Source organism: Castor canadensis, chromosome 9 (assembly GCF_047511655.1).
Source record: "Castor canadensis chromosome 9, mCasCan1.hap1v2, whole genome shotgun sequence".
NCBI classification, from domain to species: Eukaryota; Metazoa; Chordata; class Mammalia; order Rodentia; family Castoridae; genus Castor; species Castor canadensis.
This window is the reverse complement of record NC_133394.1, coordinates 109,624,907-109,644,559: the sequence shown is the minus strand read 5'-3', so window position 1 is coordinate 109,644,559 and position 19,653 is coordinate 109,624,907. Positions and strand designations below refer to the sequence as shown.

At 35.0% G+C, this 19,653-nt stretch overlaps 1 pseudogene; it reads right to left on the bottom strand.

Annotated features, from left to right (window-relative positions):
* Positions 1-1,491: 1,491 nt before the first annotated feature.
* On the bottom strand, positions 1,492-2,498 carry LOC109677412 (NADH dehydrogenase [ubiquinone] 1 beta subcomplex subunit 3 pseudogene; annotated as a pseudogene).
* Positions 2,499-19,653: the final 17,155 nt, after the last annotated feature.

The window sequence follows — 19,653 nt, the reverse complement described above, 5'->3', positions numbered from 1 at the left end:
GTAAGCTGAACAGATATTAGAGAGACAGAGAAAGGATTGAAAATCAAAAAAAAAAAATAAAGGTAGGAATGAAAATAAAAAATAAGTAAATGAAAGAAAAATCTATTTATAAAAATGTATTAAAATAAAATGAAAAAATAGAAAATTTAAAAAAACCCAAAAAACCAAAAGACCAAAAAACCAAAAAACCTCCAAGTTCAAATGCAGTGATGTCTCAGTCTCCAATCCTGGAGATGGTGCCTCAGATGTTGTTCTGTATTTGTCTCATCAAAGGGGAAGCATAAAGTAGAAGAAAACTACACACACACGCAGAAAAAAACCCTACCAAGTGTCCCAAGTTCAAATGCAATACAGTTTCAGTAAGTTTTTCAGCTTGCAGGTGTAATTCAGTTGTTCTCTCATCAAAGGTAGGGAGACAAAGAAAAAAAAAAAGAGTCTGGAGACAGTTCTGAGAATGGTATCTGCAACTGTGGCTTGCCTACCTGCTGCTGTCAGCCTGCTGTTGCTGGAGGCATTATTTGTGCAGATCTCTAGGGTGAGCTTAGCACTCACCTGGCCCTGCAGGCTTTGTTTGTTCACATTTCTCCTGTGTTTGAGCCTCTGCTACAAGCTTTCCCCTTTCCAAGCACTGGGAAAGGTGACACTGCACCCGCGTTGTCAGGCCTGTGTGTTTATTTACAGTTCATGTGGTAGGTGGGTCTTCCCCCCTCTCCTGTGCAGTTCTCCCACCTCCGCTTTCACAAGCTTTCCTGCTCCTGATTACTGGGTGGTGCTGCTGCTCCTGCCAGCCGCCATGTTTGTTAACAGTTCATGTGGGAAGTGGGTCTTCCCTCCTCTCCAGAGGGAGTTTTCCTCCCTCTGCCACTGTCACAAGCTTTCCCGCTCCTGGTTGCCAGGAGCACACCCCCGCTCCCACCAGAGGCTCTCTGGCCTGCCCGGCTTGTTTATTTACAGTCCCAGGAAGGATTCCCTTCCTCCAATCTTCGGTGCTCAGTGTGCCCCACCCTCTTTCCTGTGTGTCTTATTTGTTCTTATTGCTTATTACTCAAATTCTCTTTTTTCCCAGGGTGGAGGTCAGTCTGTCCAGTGGCCTATGCTGCTCTGGCCCAGGCTTGTCTGTGGGAGTACCGCAGTACTGCAAAGCTCACCTGGTCCGCATCTTCCCAAGCCATCTGGGCGCCAGTGTCTGGTGGCCCGGGGCCCCTCCTGGTTTCTCTGTTTAACGTGAAGTGGAGATTCTCTGCGCTGGCTGGAGGTGTGGAAGGGTCAAAGTTATGCCTTTTCTCAGTGATTATACCTACAAAGTGTGTCTACGGTGTCTCTCCAAGATTTCACTATAGAAGGCTCGCTTTCTGCTTCCTCCCTCTAGCCGCCATCTTGGAATCCCCCAAATTAGTATTCTTTATGTAACAAACACACACAGTTGGAAATAATGAAGAAATCTTGCTTTATGACAAAGTTAAGAAATATGGGTACTTCCAGGTACTATCTTCAGTTGTGCTTCTTATCGTTATGCTGGGACTTGAAGTAATAGTCAGCTCCTGCAGCTACCACAAATGCAGCAAATCCCCATTTGAATCCTTTTAATAATAAACCAACAAAGGAAAAATTGTTTGTAAAGCCACCCATATAATTCCAAGCTTCATTGCTAATAAAAAACACTGTAAGTGGTGTGTGGTGGTACACACCTGTAATGCCAGATCTTGGGAGACAGAGGCAGAAGGACTATGAATCTGAGGCCAGCTTTGGCTACAGAGCAAATTCCAAGGCAGTCTAGGCTACATAGCAAGACCTTATTGGCCCCATGGATCCTCTAGCACTGGTAAAGCCAGCTTCTGCAGGACAGTTTCCAATGGTGCCTCTTGTATTTTCCACTGTTTATAACCTGGAAGTTCCAATTTACTATGACCATTCTCATGTCTTGCACGATTGTGAAAACTGGAGAAAACATATTGTGATGTACCTTCCGTTTTAACATCCCAGTGTTAAGAATGTGAGTTAGCACAATCATTCTGAAACTCTGGTATGACCTAGAAAAGCTGACACCAACCTGACCTCTCAGGACACTCAATACTCAACCTTCACAGTAAGCGTATTTTTAAAGTAGAAGGAGATTCTAAATATTCATTCCTCAGTTTCTCTAATGGTGATATCTTGAATAACTACAGTACAACATCATAGCCTAGAAAGTGATACTGGTATATTCCACCTAACTTGTTACACACACAGACTTGTGTGTGTGTGTGTGTGTGTGTGTGTATGTTGTTATCTATATTTGCCACAAGTATAGCTTCATATAACAACCACCACAAGTCCCATCATACTAACCCTTTATAGCCATACTTCCTTCCCATCTCTAACCCCTGGGACTCACTAATCTGATCTAGATCTTGATAATTTTGTTATTCAGGAGTGTGAAGTAAATGAAACAATACAGTATATTACTTTTTGAATCTTGAAATTCTTTTCTCACCCAGATTGATGTCCTTGAGAACCATTGTAAGTTATTAGCAGTTCAATATTTTTGCCAGTTCTTTTTCCCACATCTGTTATTCCAGTGATATGAAAAGTAGTTTTGTATTGGTCTATAGGTTATTGATCTGTATTATTTTTATATTTAAGTCTATATTTTCTCTGTTGTTTAGATTAATATGTATTGGTCTGGTTGAATTCACTGATTTTTTTTTCTGTCATTATGTTTTGTTATTGAGCGCATACATTGAGGTGGTTTTCACTTTTTAAAACTATTGTACTTTTTAAATCTATGATATTTTTGAATATTTTTATGTCTTTCATTTGCTGAGTTCTTTTTTACCCATTTGCTTCAATAGTATTTATAATTTTTCACTGAAGCATTTTTATCATTGTTTTCCTTAAATTCTTTGTCAGGTTAAGTCCAAAATCTCAATCATTTTAATGCTAGTTTCTCTTTATTGTATTTTTAATAAAAATTATAAACATCCTTATTATTGTTATGATAAGTGGTTATTTTCTATTCTATTATGGATATTTCAGGTATTATGAATATAGGTATTCATAATATACAATCATTTTTAACTTACAATTACTCTATTTGATACAGTATGGAAATTCTAGAGGGGAATGTATATTCAGTTCCATGCTGGGCCCAGCAAGACTGGAATATTAACTCATCCTGCTTTTTTCAAACAAAGAAGGTAAAAGTGGTTCAATTTCTACTCAACCCCATTCACACATTCTGGGTGAATGCTGAAAAATAACTTCCATTATAAGGGGTGCAATATCAGCTCAATCCTAAAACAGACATCAGTGATGTCTGAAGTAAGGACCATCTTGTGCATAGTGGGAATGGAAGCTTAGCTTCCCACTGTACCTGACTGATATGATATCAAGGAGACTTGGGCATAGAATATAGATTAATCCTATAACTGATCATATTCTTTTCTTCATTAATATTGAGTAGGAGTGGAGGCCCAGTTGATTCCTGTTAACAACAGTTATATAGGAAAGCTAAAACTTGATGGACCTTATTACACACTTCCTCATTAAGTTTTCTGGTTTCTGGATGGGTTTCAGCTCCTCACTAGGTCCTACTTGCACTAGGACAAGTAAATGGAATATTGACTGGTCTATTTCCTACAACTTTGTCAAACTTCATTGCTTTCAATAAGTGTTGCAAGCTGAGCTTGCTGCTGGACACCACCTTCCATGACAGTATTCTTATAGATAAATTGAAGCACCATTGATTTTATTGAGCAAATCATTGAAAATCAGCTTTATGTTTGGCCACACTGACACTAGTCTGGTAGTAGAATTAGAGAACTTCCTCTTTTTGCCAAGTAGGGGAAGAAAGAGGAACAATTTAAAAACTGTTCTTAAGATTTTCATCCTTAGTCTCAATGGCTATGATATAATGAAACATCTTGCCCACAATTGTGTTGTGTTGCATAGCAAAATAGATTTTGCAGTCATAACTAAGGTTAGTAACCAGTTGACCTGGAGTTAATTAAAGGAGGAATTATTTTAGTGGCCTAATATAATTATATGAAATCATTAAAAGCAGAAATATTTTCTAGCTTGCAGCAAAATGAGACAACAGAGATAGCCAATACAAAAGAAGGATACTGCATATCTGGACTGGTTTGAAAGATGTAAGGGCAATGTTCTAAGACCACAGCACAACTTCTCAGATCTGAATGCAACCCAAGCTTGTAGCCAGCAAGAAAATGGTGACTTCATTCCTATAATAACACAGAGATAAATTTTACCAAGACAAAGTGGATTGTTTCCAACATTCACATAAGAGCCCACTTCAAACAACATTTTGATTTCTACAGTATAATCTCTTTAAACCAGAGATCAGTTGAATCACTCTGACTGGAATTGAGTTAATAAATGCATGATTTTTAATCTATTAAATTTGGGTCAATTTTTTATTCAAGAACAGGGAATGGTAGTGGGTGCTGCCATAAGTAATTTATAAATAAAATGCCAATGTTCCTACATATTCAGTACCACTGACAACACATGTGGAGTGGAAACCAGCATTGTTAATTTTCAATTAGGGAGAGATGGAAGTCCAGATCCCCTCTAGGTCTTGCTAATTCTAACATGGACATGAATCTGAATGCGACTTCCTGGTTCTGAAAGGTAGATATGAGGCCGAAGATCATTTCCCTGCTCAACACTACTGAAACAAATGAGATCTCAAAGTTGGATTTCTGTATGATATTCTATTTTGTTAGTCTTTTCCTGGTTCTTTGACTAGAGGGAACAGGCTTATATTTGACATGTCATTCACGTATTTCTGTGCCTTTTGGAGGTTCCGGGTTGCAGGATACTCTAGCTCTCCAAGAATGCATAAAAGGCAAGAAGGAAGCCAGGGAGCTCATCCTGATGTTTTTCTTCAAGTCTAAGGTCTCTGGACATTCTATCTCCTTTCCTTGGTATGTTAGTTGATGTTATGTGTCACCTGGACCATATGGGATCCAGGTATTTGGTTAAATATTATTTGAGCATGTCTTTGCCCTTAGTTCTCCATAAGATTAACATTGAATCAGTAGAGTGAGAAAGCAGATTGCCATTCCTGAATGTGCGATATTTGAGCTTGTTTTGTTTGATAGACATAGCAAGTCCAATCCAGAACTGAACTACAGTAATTATGAACTAAATTACATCATGTTTTCTGCCACACATTTAGGAATATATCTGTTTTTTTTTTAAATCAATCTAACCTGGATAATAACATTACCTTTAAGTGAAAAAAGAACCCTAACAGATGGTAATAAATGAGAGAATGGTAATAAAGTGATTTTAATAATTAAAAGTAAGATGAGAGGATGTGATTTGTTAAAGTATCTGAATATATTCCTTGAGTGGCATACTTAGGTCACCACCAAAACTACCTATAGTGTAGCATCTTGTAATATGTGAATTGGAGGATGGTGATCTTAATTTAATAATGTAAAGATGGGCCAGGTTGTTGAATCATCACTAAGTGTAAGATTAGAGCAATCCATGATTTCTAATTTATCTCAGTTTTTTGTGGTATATTAAAATAAAATCACTGTTTTTGCTGTAATTGAGTACTATAATAGCAGAATATGAATGAATAAGAACATAAATAAAGACTTTCATGTAAATGGATCTGGTTGTATGTTAGATATAGAGAACATAGATTGAAATAATTTATTGAATCTCTGTACTTTTGATACAATTTGACATTTGAAAACTGTTATTGTGTACATTTTGTAGATATGATTCTTTGCTATTATTACAAGACTCAATAACAAAGCTGAGGAGGCACTACAAAGAAAACTGAAATAGACTTTCCTGCATTCATACTGTTGGTGGTGAAGGTTGTGAGCAAAGGTACTGACAACATTTACGACAGGGAAGGGAGAGACAACATTCTGTTAAAGAATTCTTTAAGAAGTTTCCTTGCAAACTTGATATCATGGAAATAGAGGGAATGCCCACAGGAATAGTTAGTATTTCAGGGCTGTTTATCAAAAGTTTTTAAACCTATTATAGTATAAAAATGAAATAGAGACTTTAGTGGAAAAAGCAATAATTTCCTCACAGTTAAAGCAAAACACTTAATGGTTATATAAAACCAGAAGTAAACTTTGTTTACAAATACAGCAATATTGTTCTCAGACTTAGTATCAAAATCAATCAAGATTAAAAAGCTGAAGTGTCATTTACAAGCTATTCCCTCTTGGTTCCTTTCCTCAAATCACATTTGGAGTCTGACTTGCGTTCTGTGAAAGAAAGTAACATTTGCTGAATGTACAAGGTGGCATTTGCAATATGCCCTTTATTGAATTCCCAAATCACATTTATAAAGAAAGGTTCAGTCATGAAATATTTCAATCTCTTTACAGACACATACTATATAATCTTCATTACTTTTCTTATTTTCTTACGTGTGAGTTTTTTTTCAAGCTAACTATGGTAAAAAGGAAATGAAAATAATAATTATATAGCAAGAACACAAAATTTCAAGGTGATGTTTACACTGAACATGCATTATTGTCAGGTTTGCAATAATGATTTGACTAATGATTTGAAATGAAATCATGATGGTTTTCAAGTAATGGGTGAAAAAGCATATGTGAGAAGAGAAAGCCACTATTGATGCTTTTAATGAAACTTAATTTCACTTTTAGATATATTACAAATAAAAATAAGGCTGAAAAGTGATATTTCCTGGGCCCCTACAAAATTTATTATGAGTCTGTCACTTCTTTTCTAACAATAGATGTTAATGTGTTGGCATCAGAACTGCTGATGCCCGGCAGAGACTTCGAGGTGCAGGAAGATGCATGTGGTGGGGACATGGGCAGGTGTACTAAACACAATGACGTACAGCTAAGCAAAAATATGCTCAACCACTGCCTAAAATGCATAAATTTTGTTATATGCTATATAATGAAAAGAATCATGTATCACAGTATATTTAAAATTGTACTAAAATGAATATCTTGATTATAAAATTTATATTTTAATATATGATAAAAACTTTCAAATCAATGGAAGCAAAAGATGTCTTATTCAATGCTTGTTGTTAAGAAAATTTACTAGCCATTTAAATTAGATGGATTTCTCACTTTCTGCATTAATAATATTCCTACCAACTCAAAATTTTGAATAAAAAAAAGCAACTACCAAATAAATCATGGCTGGGTATTTAGAATGTGTAAGAATGGCAAAGATTCCAAACTTTATAGACCTTTAAATTGAAATAAAATCATCACAAATAAATTCAAGAAGATAAATTCAACAGTAATATTATTGAAAGACATAAGGTGCAAACTGCCTTTATTATTAAAAGAGTATTAATAAGTCAGTCAGTAAAACATGAACATCCTGAATGAGAACAAAAATTAAATAAGTAGAAATAAAATGAATTCTTGCTCAAATGATTAACTTCATTTATAAAGAGGTTAAAGACACTAAAAAGTATACAGCTATTTATCTATCTACCTACCTATCTATCATACACCTATCTGTCTACATCGTGTAACTATCTATTGCAGTAGATACACACACAGACACATGCACACACAACATACACATATATAGTATATGGGCAAAGGTGATTAAAATTATTGTTGCCATGAAGGGGAAAAAAAGACTATTTCATATGCTGAGAAAGGAATGGGAACTGAATCACCACATAATTTTGGAGGACTACTTATTAATAGCGAAACATTTAAAATTGTTCTTTGCCACCCTGTCAGCATTTGGACAGGCACAGAGTGAAAACATAGAGGCATCTGAGTAGAAGACTTTCAACTGATTGCATCATCGTGCTCTTCATCTGTAGAAGAAGATGAAGCTGTTGTACTAAAATAAAGACAGCTGTTTGTGACAACAGCAAACAAAATTTAAAAACAAAATATTTATAATTTAGTGTGAGACAACAAAAAACAATTTATAAAATATTAAGCATAATATTATTATGTATATTAAATTACAAAATAACAAAATTGGTTATCATAAAAATATATAAAACATGTATTGAAATGAGGTGATCACATTTAGTGATGTATTAAGCAAATATTTTGAAAATCTACTCTGCGCCAATTATAGGTTTTCTCTCTTTTCCATTATATAATTATTATGCAATCTCAATTATCAATTATAATTAATCAGTATGCCAGGACTCAGTGCACATTTTCAAATGAAAAACATTAAAATGAATACCTAAAATCATAACCCAACTGAGGTAGAACTTCACCAATAGCGTTGCATCATCTGTTTCTTTGTATTATAAACCAAAACTTCCTTTCAAGTATGTTAACCCAAAACTTGTTATCATCCTCTTGCTGTTCATTTGAATACTTCATTGAGGAATAATTATATTCCAGAAAAGGATAGCAATTCATTTATATTGCTCATGATGAAATAGTTCATTTATACTTTTTTTTGATAGTACTCCATGGTATGCATATATAGCAATTTATTAAGTTATTAAATGGGAGCAGTTGAATGTAGTTGTCATTTGCACTATTATAGATATATTTTTTGATGAAGACATATATGCATTTTTGTTTAGTTTATAGTAGGATAAATTATTGGGCCAAAAAAATGTTCAACTTTTTCAGATGGTGTCAAATAGTTCTATAAAGTGACTACCCTATTTACACTTTCACCATCATTGTGGAGTTGCAGAAAAATCACATTGTCATTAATACTTCATTTTGTCATCACTGCTATTAGATAAAATTGTTCACTAAAGAGTATTTTAACTATTTCTTTCATTGTAATAAGTGGAATATATTCTCTACCATTATATCTATTGTTGGCCATGTGAATTGCTTTGGTCAATGAGATGTTAGCTTCACAATGGAAGAAGGAAAATGAGAAACACTCCTTTGATTGGGTTTGATCTCTTCTGCATCATTTGTTTCAATGAGAAGAATATTGGCTTATGTTCAAAGAAGGAGGAGAGACATGTGGTGCAGAGCAAAGTTATCCAAGAGAGCCTATTTTCAATTAGCTGACTTGAAACCTAGTGAGCTAATTTGCTGTTGCATGATGTTAACATTATGAGGTTATTTCTTACATAGCATTATTATGACTGCAGTTAATTGGTATGCTAACCATTCTTTTGGGTGAGAAATGGTATCATGTTGTGTGGGTACATGTTTGGTTTGCATTTCCTGGATAAAGAATGATGTCATACACATTGTCTTGTCCATTTTTTTGTGATTTGGGCATCATGTTTTATGATATACCCATTCAAGTCTTTTCCTAACTTTTCTACTGAGTCATCTAAATTAAGGATGTTATGTATATAAGTATATTATATAATATATTTGTGAGATACACATGTGTACATATATATATACACATACACACACTACACACATGTGTGGCAATGGTAGACATGTGAAAATATATTTATTCATATTCTGGAACTGATTCATTAATTTTTATTTTGGCTATCCTGCTCTGTAGATTACTTTTTTTAAATTGACTCATGATGCTTATGCATATTTACAGGGTATAGCATGCTAATTCAATACATGTATTCATTATGTAAATGATCGAGTCAAAGAATTAACATCTCTAGCTCCTCAAATATTACTCATTATATGTTAGGAATTTGTGCACTCTTCTAGTTATTTTGAAATATGCAGTGAATTGTTGTAGACTCTAGTTAGCTGCCTTTGCTATGTTCTTTGCTATAGAACATTAGAACTAATTCCTACTAATTCAATGTTTTGCTCATTTATTTATTATGTCACAGTCTCACTATGTAGACTAGGCCAGCCTTGAGCTTGCACTCTTCCTGCCTCTGCTTCCCAAGTGCTGGGATTCAATGTGGGCCACGATGCCCAGGGTTCACAATCCAGCCTCCCTCTGTTCTCCCTGCCTCATCCTTCATGGTGCTAGCGAGCACTATTGTAGCCTTCCAGAATGTGAAAGATCAAGTTTTTTGACTTCCACACACAAGCGAGAGCATGATTAATGTTACTCTTGATAGGTAGATGTTAGTTGCAATGTGGTTTACTTAAAAGCATTAGTGCTTTTGCATTTATTTTGAAATATTTATACCATGTAAATATGAAGATAACATATATTTGAATTTTTGTCATGTATTAATCCTTAAATTTAAGTCAATGATTTGTGCGTTTTTTTTTATGTATGCTGTGAGTTAGTCACAACTTTTCATCTTTTTACTATGGATTTAAACATTGAATGACTTTTTTCCATGTGAAAACCCATACTTTAATTACTGTACTCCCATGTTACTTTTAACAAAAATTAGTTTATACAGTTGCAGACATGCTATGGCTGCTATTATCACTGCTGCCTCTGGCTGTTAAATTTAGAAGAATAATTTAAAATACTAATTTGATTATTTAATACCTATAAAATGTGTATTTCTAGTTTTGTATTTGGTTTGCTAAGTTATTTTTCTAGAAAGTTACATATTTTGTTGTAAAATTCATACCATTTTTTGATGAGATCATGTAACAGTGACTTTTATGAGTCTTAATTCTAACATTATTCATTCATACTCTTTATTCTTTGATTTATCTTACCAGTAGTATGCCACTTTTATTAGTTTCATCAAGGAAACATAATTTTAGTCTATACTTGAAAAACTTTTCTTTGACTTGAATATCTAGACTTTTACTTCTTCATCTAGCTTCTTTTTTAATCTTTTTATTTTTTGATGTTATGGGGGTTTGAACGCAGGGCCTCATGCTTATTAGGCAAGTGCTCTGAACATTTGAGCTACTCCAAGCCTTAACTTCATTTTATTAACAAATAATAGTTGTACAAATTCAGGGATCTCATTATGACATTTCCATACTCTTATATAATGTACTTGGGTCATATTCTCCTTCTGTTGCTCTTTCAGTGTCCTATGCCTCCTCCCTTTTTGTCAGCTCTTTCATGACCTATTTTTTCCTCCGTCTAGCTTCTACAAATGAGAGAACACATATGATACTTGTCTCGGTGGAAGTGTCTTATATCACTTAGCATGATGATCTCTGGTTCCATTAATTTTCCAGAGAATGACATAATTTCATTTTTCTTCATGGCTGAGTAAAACTCCATGGTGTATACATACCACATTTTCTTCATCCATTCATTCATTGACAGGTATCTTGGCTGATTCCATAATTTGGCTATTATGAACAGCTCTGTGATAAACATGGGTATACAAGAATCTCTCATATTCTTTTGGGTCCATACAAGAAATTGTATGACTGGATCATATGGAAGGTCTATGTTTTTTTTTAATTTTTGAGACTCCTCCATACTAATATATCTGAACTTAAAACTTATTTAATTTTTTCAAAAAATTATAGCATTTTAATGGTTGCATTTAATCTTATCATTATTTAAAAGAGCTTCTCTAAATTTGCACATATTTAAATCTCATTAGTAAGTACTAAATATATTGGGTTGTCATAAGATGTACATAATTAAACCATTATTTTTAAAGTTTTTGAACATTCATGAGAAAAAGGGAAATTCTTTCAAAAATTGCTACCAGAAGTGACTTCTTTCTTTTCATTTAATCTCTTGTTTCTAATTTTTTCTTATTTTCATCCTTTTTTCCCTTTACTCTGATTCCCATGTATTCATTAAAATCTTTCTTCTTTTGATAAATCTCTTTCACAATCTGTCATTGATCCCAATTGAAGAAACTTTAAGTACAAGAGTTCATCTTATTCCCAGAATTTCTATCTGGTTCTTTTTCTATTTTATCCTTTCTTTATTATTTCACCCTTGTCATTTTTGTGTGGTTTCAGTGCTTGTCTTTGTGTGCTTAATACCTTTAACCTTATCTATGAGCCTTCTAAGAATATCTGTGAACTTTTAAGCATATCTATGAGCTTCTTGGATTTTTTTCCTGAATACTTAAATTTTCAATTATAGACTTAGTTTCCATGGTTCTTTTTTGGTGGAACTCCTATGAGGCCTTCAAAGGTTTACTTGCTTCCTTTTTTTAAAACCATATGTGCCAAGATATTACTTTCTGGTAATATTACTAATCTGAGGACCTAGCATCATAATCTGACTTTAAACAAGAACATATTTAAACAAGGAAAGGTTAGTTCTCACTGTTACATTGATGGGAAGTTGGCAGCAGCTATAGAATAAGTGGAAGAACAGAAGAAAAACAGAGTCATTAGAAAAGTAACCCATTGAAGCAGAGCAAAGTAGGCAAATCCACACATGCTCAAAAGAAGTCCTCTATTTACACATTACTTACTGTTATTATAATGCTACTGAAAGAATTGCATGTTTTGCCTTTTAAATAGGTGGATAAGGGCCTTAGAGGAAGCTGAAAAAATCAGATTTTCACAATTTGTTGACTTCCAAGTGGTAACAAATAAAACTATTTAAAAATTTACTTTAGACTTAATCAAGAAATGACTTATTTTATGCTCTACTTATTTCATCCTTCATCTATGTGTTCACCTTTATTCTTTTGTTTTCTTTACCACTCTCCTCTTGTCTTACATTTTACAAACAACTCATCCTTCAGTAAGTTTTTTTTCCCTTTCTTATGTTATCCTCATCACTCAATTCTTGTATTTTTCAGTGAGTATTCCATCTGGTTCCAGAAATATCCCAGGTACTCTCTGCCTACCCATTTCTTGTCTGTAGACTCACAAAAATATTTCTGTGACACAATTCACACAACAAAGAAATTTCTCATGGAATGTTCTTCCCAACTAAAAGGCAATTAAAATAATCACATAAAATCTTTTAAAATTTTTATTCATTATTATTATTATTGTGCTTGGTGTGGGGTACATTGTAGTAATTACAAAGGCTCTTCCAATATATCAAATATATTATATTTAGGTTCACCTCCTCCACTGCCCTCTTTCATCCCCTTCCCCTAATTCCAGGAACAGTTTTAACAGATATCATTTTTGCATTTACATACATATGCATACATTATCTGCACCATATTCACCCTCCTATCCCTTTCCCTGCCACCTTATACCTTCTACAGGCACCAAACAAACCCACTCCAAGCAGAACATGTTCCACCCTCATGTTTCTCCAATTTCGTAGAGGAAAAAGCATAAAACATAATCAGAGAAATGATATTTTTGCTAATTTGAGATATAGTTACACAAGGAGATTCCTTGTGTTATTTCTATACAATTATGTATTACAACCCCAAATTGGTTTTTAGTACCAGTCCTCTTCATGCTTCCCTAGTCCCCTTCCCATGGTAGACTCTGCCAGTTTAAGATTCCCATATTCATTCCTGTACAATGAGAACATCAACCACGTTCAAGTTTTTTGTTTTCTTCCCTTGCCCTGTCCCTCCAATGCGTGGCCCCTTAATGTGACCAGTGTGCCATAATATTTCTGCATTTGTTTTAGGTCTATAATCTGCATAGTAGGGAGAACATGCAGCTTTTGGCCTTCTGAGCCTGACTAACATCATTTAAGATGATGTTCTCCAGTTCCATTTACTTGTGAATGACAAAATTTCATTCCTCTTTGTGGCTGAGTAAAATTCCATTGTATGTAAACACTGTATTTTCTTAATCCATTTGTCAGTAGGGAGCATCTTGGCTGTTTCCATAGATTAGCTGTTGTGAATAGTGCTGCAATAAACATGAGTGTACAGGTGCCTTTGTAGTAACTTGACTCACATTCTTTTGGTTATATCCTTAGGAGTAGTATTGCTGGGTAGTGTGGCAGATATATTTTTAGTTTTTTAAGAAGTTTTCATATTGTTTTCAATGTGATTGGACTAGCTTACATTCCCACCAGTGTATGAGAGTTCCTTTTCCCTGCATCTTTGCAAACATTTGTTGTTATTGGTATTCTTGATGGTAGCTATTCTAACAAGAGTGAGGTGGAATCTTAATGTGGTTTTGATTTGCATTTCCTTCGTGGCCAGAGATGGTGAACATTTTTTCATGTATATTTTAGCTGTTTGGACTTATTCCTTTGAAAAGGTTCTGTTTGGTTCAATTTCCCATTTCTTTACTGGGTCATTGATTTTGGGAGTTTAGTTTTTTGAGATCCCTGTATATTCTGGTTATCAGTCCCTTGCCTGATATATAGATAGCAAAGATTTTCTCCCTTTCTGTGGTGGCCTCTTCAGTTTAGAGATCATTTCTTTTGTTGTGGAAAGCTTTTTAATTTTATGTATTTCCATTTATCAATCCTTTTTCTTAGTAGCTTAGCTGCTTAAGTTCTACTGAGGAAGTTCTTGCCTATGCCTATTGCTTCCAGTGTATTCCCTGTACTACCTTCAAGGTTTCAGGTCTGAATTTAAGGTCCTTAATCCATTTTGAGTTGATACTTGTATGAGTGACAAACATTTTTTTCACCAGTTTTTCTAGCAACATTTGTTGAAGAGGCTGTCTTTTCTCCATCGTATGATTTTGGCACCTTTGTCAAAAATTAGGTGAGTGTAGCTGTGTGGATTCATATCTAGGTCCTCTAATCTATTCCACTGATCATCATATCTGTTTTTTTGCCAGTATCATGCTGTTTTTATTGCTATGGCTCTGTAGTGTAGTTTGAATTCTGTATTGTGAGACCATCAGCGTTGTTCTTGTTGCTCAGTATTATTTTGACTATTTGTGGTCTTTTGAAAATGTTTCCAAATGAACTTTAGGGTAGATTTTTCACTCTCTGTGATGAATGTCATTTGGATTTTGATGGAAATTGTGTTGAACATGTAGACAGTTTTTGGTGGTACAGCTATTTTTACTATATTGATTCTACCAGTCCATGAGCATGGGAGATCTTTCTACCTTCTGTAGTCTTCTTTAATTTCTTTCTTCAGTGGTTAGTAGTTCTCCTCGTAGAGGACATTTACATCCTTTGTTAAGTTTATTCTTATGTGTTTGATTTTTCATTCTTTTTCAATCTGTTCATTAGTCATGTATAGAAAGGCTTCTGATTTTTGTAAGTTGACTTTATATCCTGCTACTTTGCTGAAGCAGTTTATGGTGTGTAGGAGTTTTTGGGTGGAGTTTTTTGGGTCTTTTAGGTATTAGATCATGTCATCTGTGAATAGGGATAGTTTGACTACTTCTTTACTTATTTGTATTCCTTTTATTTCTTCTTCCTTCCTTATTGCTTTGGCTAGGAATTCCAAGGCTATGTTGAATTGGAGTGGGGAGAATGGGCACCCTTGTCTCCATTCTGGTTTTAGGGAAATTTGTTTCAGTTTTTCACCATTAAGTAAGAGGTTAGCTATAGGCTTGTCATATATAGCCTTTATTATGTTCAGGTACATTCCTTCTATTCCTAGTTTCATCAGAGTTTTATTATGAATTGGTGTTGAATCTAATCAAAGGCTTTTTCTGTATCTATTGAGATGATCAAGTAGTTTTTGTCCTTTCCTCTATTAATGTGCTATAGTACATTTAATGATTTGTGTATGATGAACCATCCCTGCATCCCTGGGATAGACCCAACTTGATCATGGTGTATGATCTTTTTGATATGTTGTTGAATTTGGTTTATAATTATTTTATAGAGGATTTTTGCATTATTTTTCATTAAGAAAGTTGGCCTGTAGTTCTCCTTTTGGGATCTGTCTTTTCCTGGTTTTGGAATGAGTGTAATACTGGCTTCATAGAATGAGTTTTCTATTTCATGGAAAAATTTATGTAGTGTTGGTATTAGTTCTTCTTTAAAGGTCTGGTAGAATTCAGTGGAGAATCCATCAGGTCCTGGACTTTTTTTTTTGGGAGACTCTTTATTGCTGCTCCAATTTCATTGCATGCTATATATTTGTTTAGGTGGTTAATAAACTCTTGGTTCAGTTATGGATGGTCATAGGTGTTTAGAAATTTGTCCATTTCTTCCAATTTTTTTGAATATATGTTCTGAAAGTAGTCCCTGATGATTTCCTAGATTTCCTTGGTGTTAGTTTTTATCTCTACTTTTTCATTTCTGATTTTTCTAATTTGGATCTTTTCCCTCTTCATTTTAGTCAGATTTACCAAGGGGTTATGAATGTCTTTTTATATTTTAAAGAACTAGCTTTTTGTTTCATTGATTCTTTGTATGTGTTTTTTGTTGTTGTTGTTCTCTATTTTGTTGATTTGGGTCCTTATTTTAATATTTCTCTCCTTTTGCTTGTTTTGGGTTTAGCTTGTTCTTATTTTTCTAGAAGTTTGAGATATACCATTAGGTCAGTTATTTGAGATTTTTCTGTGTTTTTAATATATGCACTCATGGCTACAAACTTTCCTCTTAGGACTGCCTTTGCTGTCTTTTTGGCTCTGATATGTTGTGTTTTGATTTTCATTAAATTCCAGTAAGGTTTTGATTTCCTCTCTTATTTCTTCTATGAACTACTGATCATTGAGCAATATACTGTTCGACCTTCAATTGTCTGCATCTTTTTTTGCTGCTGATCTTGTTGAGTTGTAGTTTCATTGCTTTGTGACCAGATACAATGTGGGCGGTTATTTCAATTTTCTTATATTTTTTGAGACTTGCTTTGTGCCCTAAGCTATGGTCTATATATATTGAGAAGAATATATACCATGCTGTTATCGTGCATTCTGTAGACATCTCTCAGGTCCATTTTATCCACAGTATCATCTGGTTCTAGGATTTCTTTGTTGATTTTTTGTCTGGATGACCTAGCTATTGGTGATAGGAGTATCAAAGTCTTCTACTACCGCAGCATATGTGGTTTTGTGTGTATATTTGATTTTAAGTCCATTAATGTATGTTTGATGAAGTTGGGTGCACTGACATTAGGTGCATATAAGTTGATAATTGTTATTTCCTCTTGATGTGTTGCTCTTTTTATTAGTATGAAGTGATGTTATTTGTGTCTTTTGACTAATGTAAGTTTGAAGTTCAGTTCGTCTGAAATTAGTATTGCTAGTCCTGTTTTTTTCTTGGGGGGGTAAGATCAGCTTGGTAAATCTTCTTCCAGCATTTCACTCTAAGTCGGTATTTATTTCCATCAATAAGGTGGGTCTCTTTTAAACAACAGATTGTTGGTTCTTCCTTTTTAATCCAGTTTGCCAAATAGTGTCTTTTGATGGATGAGTTCAATACATTAGCATTCAGTGTTAATATTGAAAGGTATGTGGTGATCCCTACCACTTAGTTGTTTTTCTTATTTAAGGGTTTGAGTTTCTGCAGGTGTTTCAATTCTACTCTGATTACTTGTCTTTTCTTCACCTGTGGTATACTAGTTCCCATCCTTTTTTGGTTTTGTTGTTTTTGTCTCCTGTATGTAGAATTCCTTGTAGAATCTTCTGTTTGGTTTCTTGGTGGCCATATATTGTATAAGTTTCTATTTATCGTGGAAGACATTTACCTCTCCATCAAGTGTGAATGATAGTTTTGCCGGGTAGAGTATCCTATGGCTGAAATTGTTTTGTTTCAGTGCTTGAAATACTTCATGCCCTTCTTGCTTTTGAGGTTTTTTCTTGAGAAATCTGCTGTTATTTTGATGGCTTTACCTTTATATGTTATTTGTTTTTTTCTCTGTTATAGCCTTCAATACTTTTTCCCTGTTCTCTGTGCTAGTTGTTTTAATTGACAATAATGTATCACGGAGAGGTTTTATTTTGGTCAAGTCTGTTTGGTTTCCTGGAAGTCTCTTGTATACCTGACTGGGCAATTTTTTTGAGATTTTTTTGAAATTTTCTGCTATCATCTTTTTGAATATATTACATATTCCTTTGGCTTGAACCTCTTCTCCTTCTTTGATACCCATTAGGTTTGTTCTTTTGATGGAGTGACTGAGTTCTTTTGAATTCCTTTCACAGACCATAAGCCTTTTGTCTAAGAGTTCTGCTTTTTCTTCAGTATCTATTTTACCTTAAAGCTCTGAGATTCTGTGTTTCACCTGTTCTATTGTGCTAGAGTGTCTTCCACTGTAATTTTTATTTGATTTAAGGGACTTTTGTTTCCAGGGTTTCTGTTTGATTTTTTTTCTGAAGTTTTCCATACTTTATCAACTTCTCTTTCATATTTTGTGCTGTTTCCTTTATTTCATCTCTTTATAGTCTCCTTTGTTTCAGTTTGGTGTTTGTTGAAGTCCTTTCTGAGTTCCTTCAGTTGTTTCTATGTCTTTGAAGTTTTTCATTTGTGGTGTCCTGATATTATTATAGTTTATACTATGTGCTTTGTTTAACTGTCTCTTGTAGCTTCTCCATGAGTATCTCAATGAACTCGTCCATGATTTCCTTTTTGAGCATTTTTTGTTTAGTTATTGAGCTCGTTGGTGATATTTATCATCATTCTGTTGTGACTGGGTGTTCATTTTCTTCATTTCTCACTAAATCCTCTGTTTAATTGTCATTCTTTTAAGGAGTGACATTTCCTTGTCTTCATGTCCCCCCCATGCTTCTAATTGGTGCTGTGTTCCTATGGTATTGATTGGCTAGCTGGCAGTTTTAGTCTCTTGTTTTCTTTCCCTTGATTAATTATTGTGTTGTGCCTGGCTTAGTTGTTAGCTAGATTGATGGGCTATTTCTGTGTCTGCACTGATAGTGTAAATTAGCAATAACAAATTCACAGTTTCAATGCCAGACCAGTTGTTTACATATTATATAGAGAACCCTTGCTGATAATATCCATAAACAGTGGCAGCTGGGGGAGCTAATGGTTGTTTGGAGAGATAGAAACTTGGGTAATTTGAAAAGCTGGCACTAAAAGTTGGGTCAGAGAGGGGTGGGATGGAGTGAGTGGTGGCAGAGCTGTGGGGGCTACAAGGTTTGGGGGCCCTCATGTGTGATAGGGTGTAGCTCAGCTGTTGTAGAGGATGGTGCTTGTGTCAGGGATTGCAGAGGGATGTGGGTATGTACAGTTGGTACACTAGGCATATCAGCGGTGGTAAGTATGAAGGAGGGATGGGCAGTGAGGTGACAGGGGAAGGCAAAGAAGAGGAGGTGAAATCAGGGGGAGAGAGTTGATGAAAAGGGGCAGAAAGAGTAGTTGGGATGGAGAACAATGGATTGTAGCACTAGAAAAGGAGAGACTGTGAAGAGGGTAAGAATAGACATCAGAAAATAGTATTAGTAAAATTAATAATACCGATTAACAAAAGGGGAAACACTAAGGAAGGACAAAAGATAAAACAATAACAACAACAACAAAAAGTACAGTCAGTTTGGCAAAAATTCTGGACTTACTCTTTTGGTGTCCAATCCAAGTATTAGTGCTTATGACTGGGGTTTTCTTGATGTCCCTGTCTCTTCTCAAAGTTGGTATTCTGGGCTATGTGGGGAAGGGTGCTTCTTCTTCTGTAGGACAGCTTAGGGAGGAGTTGCCTGGAATTTCTTTTTTCCTTGCTTTCCTTGGTCTGATGGTCTGTCTGTTACAAATGGGAGCTTTGCAGTGGTTTCACCAGATGGGTTGCTTATGAGCACTATCTGGTTCCTTCTGTCCACAGGGCAGTTTGCCGTTGGGACCTATGATGCCTCACTACCAGTTTGTGCAAGGTGGCCAGATATGTTGTTTTTTCCAGGCAGCAGCAGAGTTGCTCTACACCTGGAACTCTGGCTGGTCAGCTTCTCTGCCAGCAAGGTGGGACAATTCAGTTTTGTTCACTGCTCATAGTTCCAGGATTAGCTCAGTGATATGCTATGCCCTTGCTCTGGAAGTTTGACTTGTCACCCCATCCCCACTCTCAACCTTTGTTCCTCATCCTGCCCCCACTTGCTGAGCTTTGCT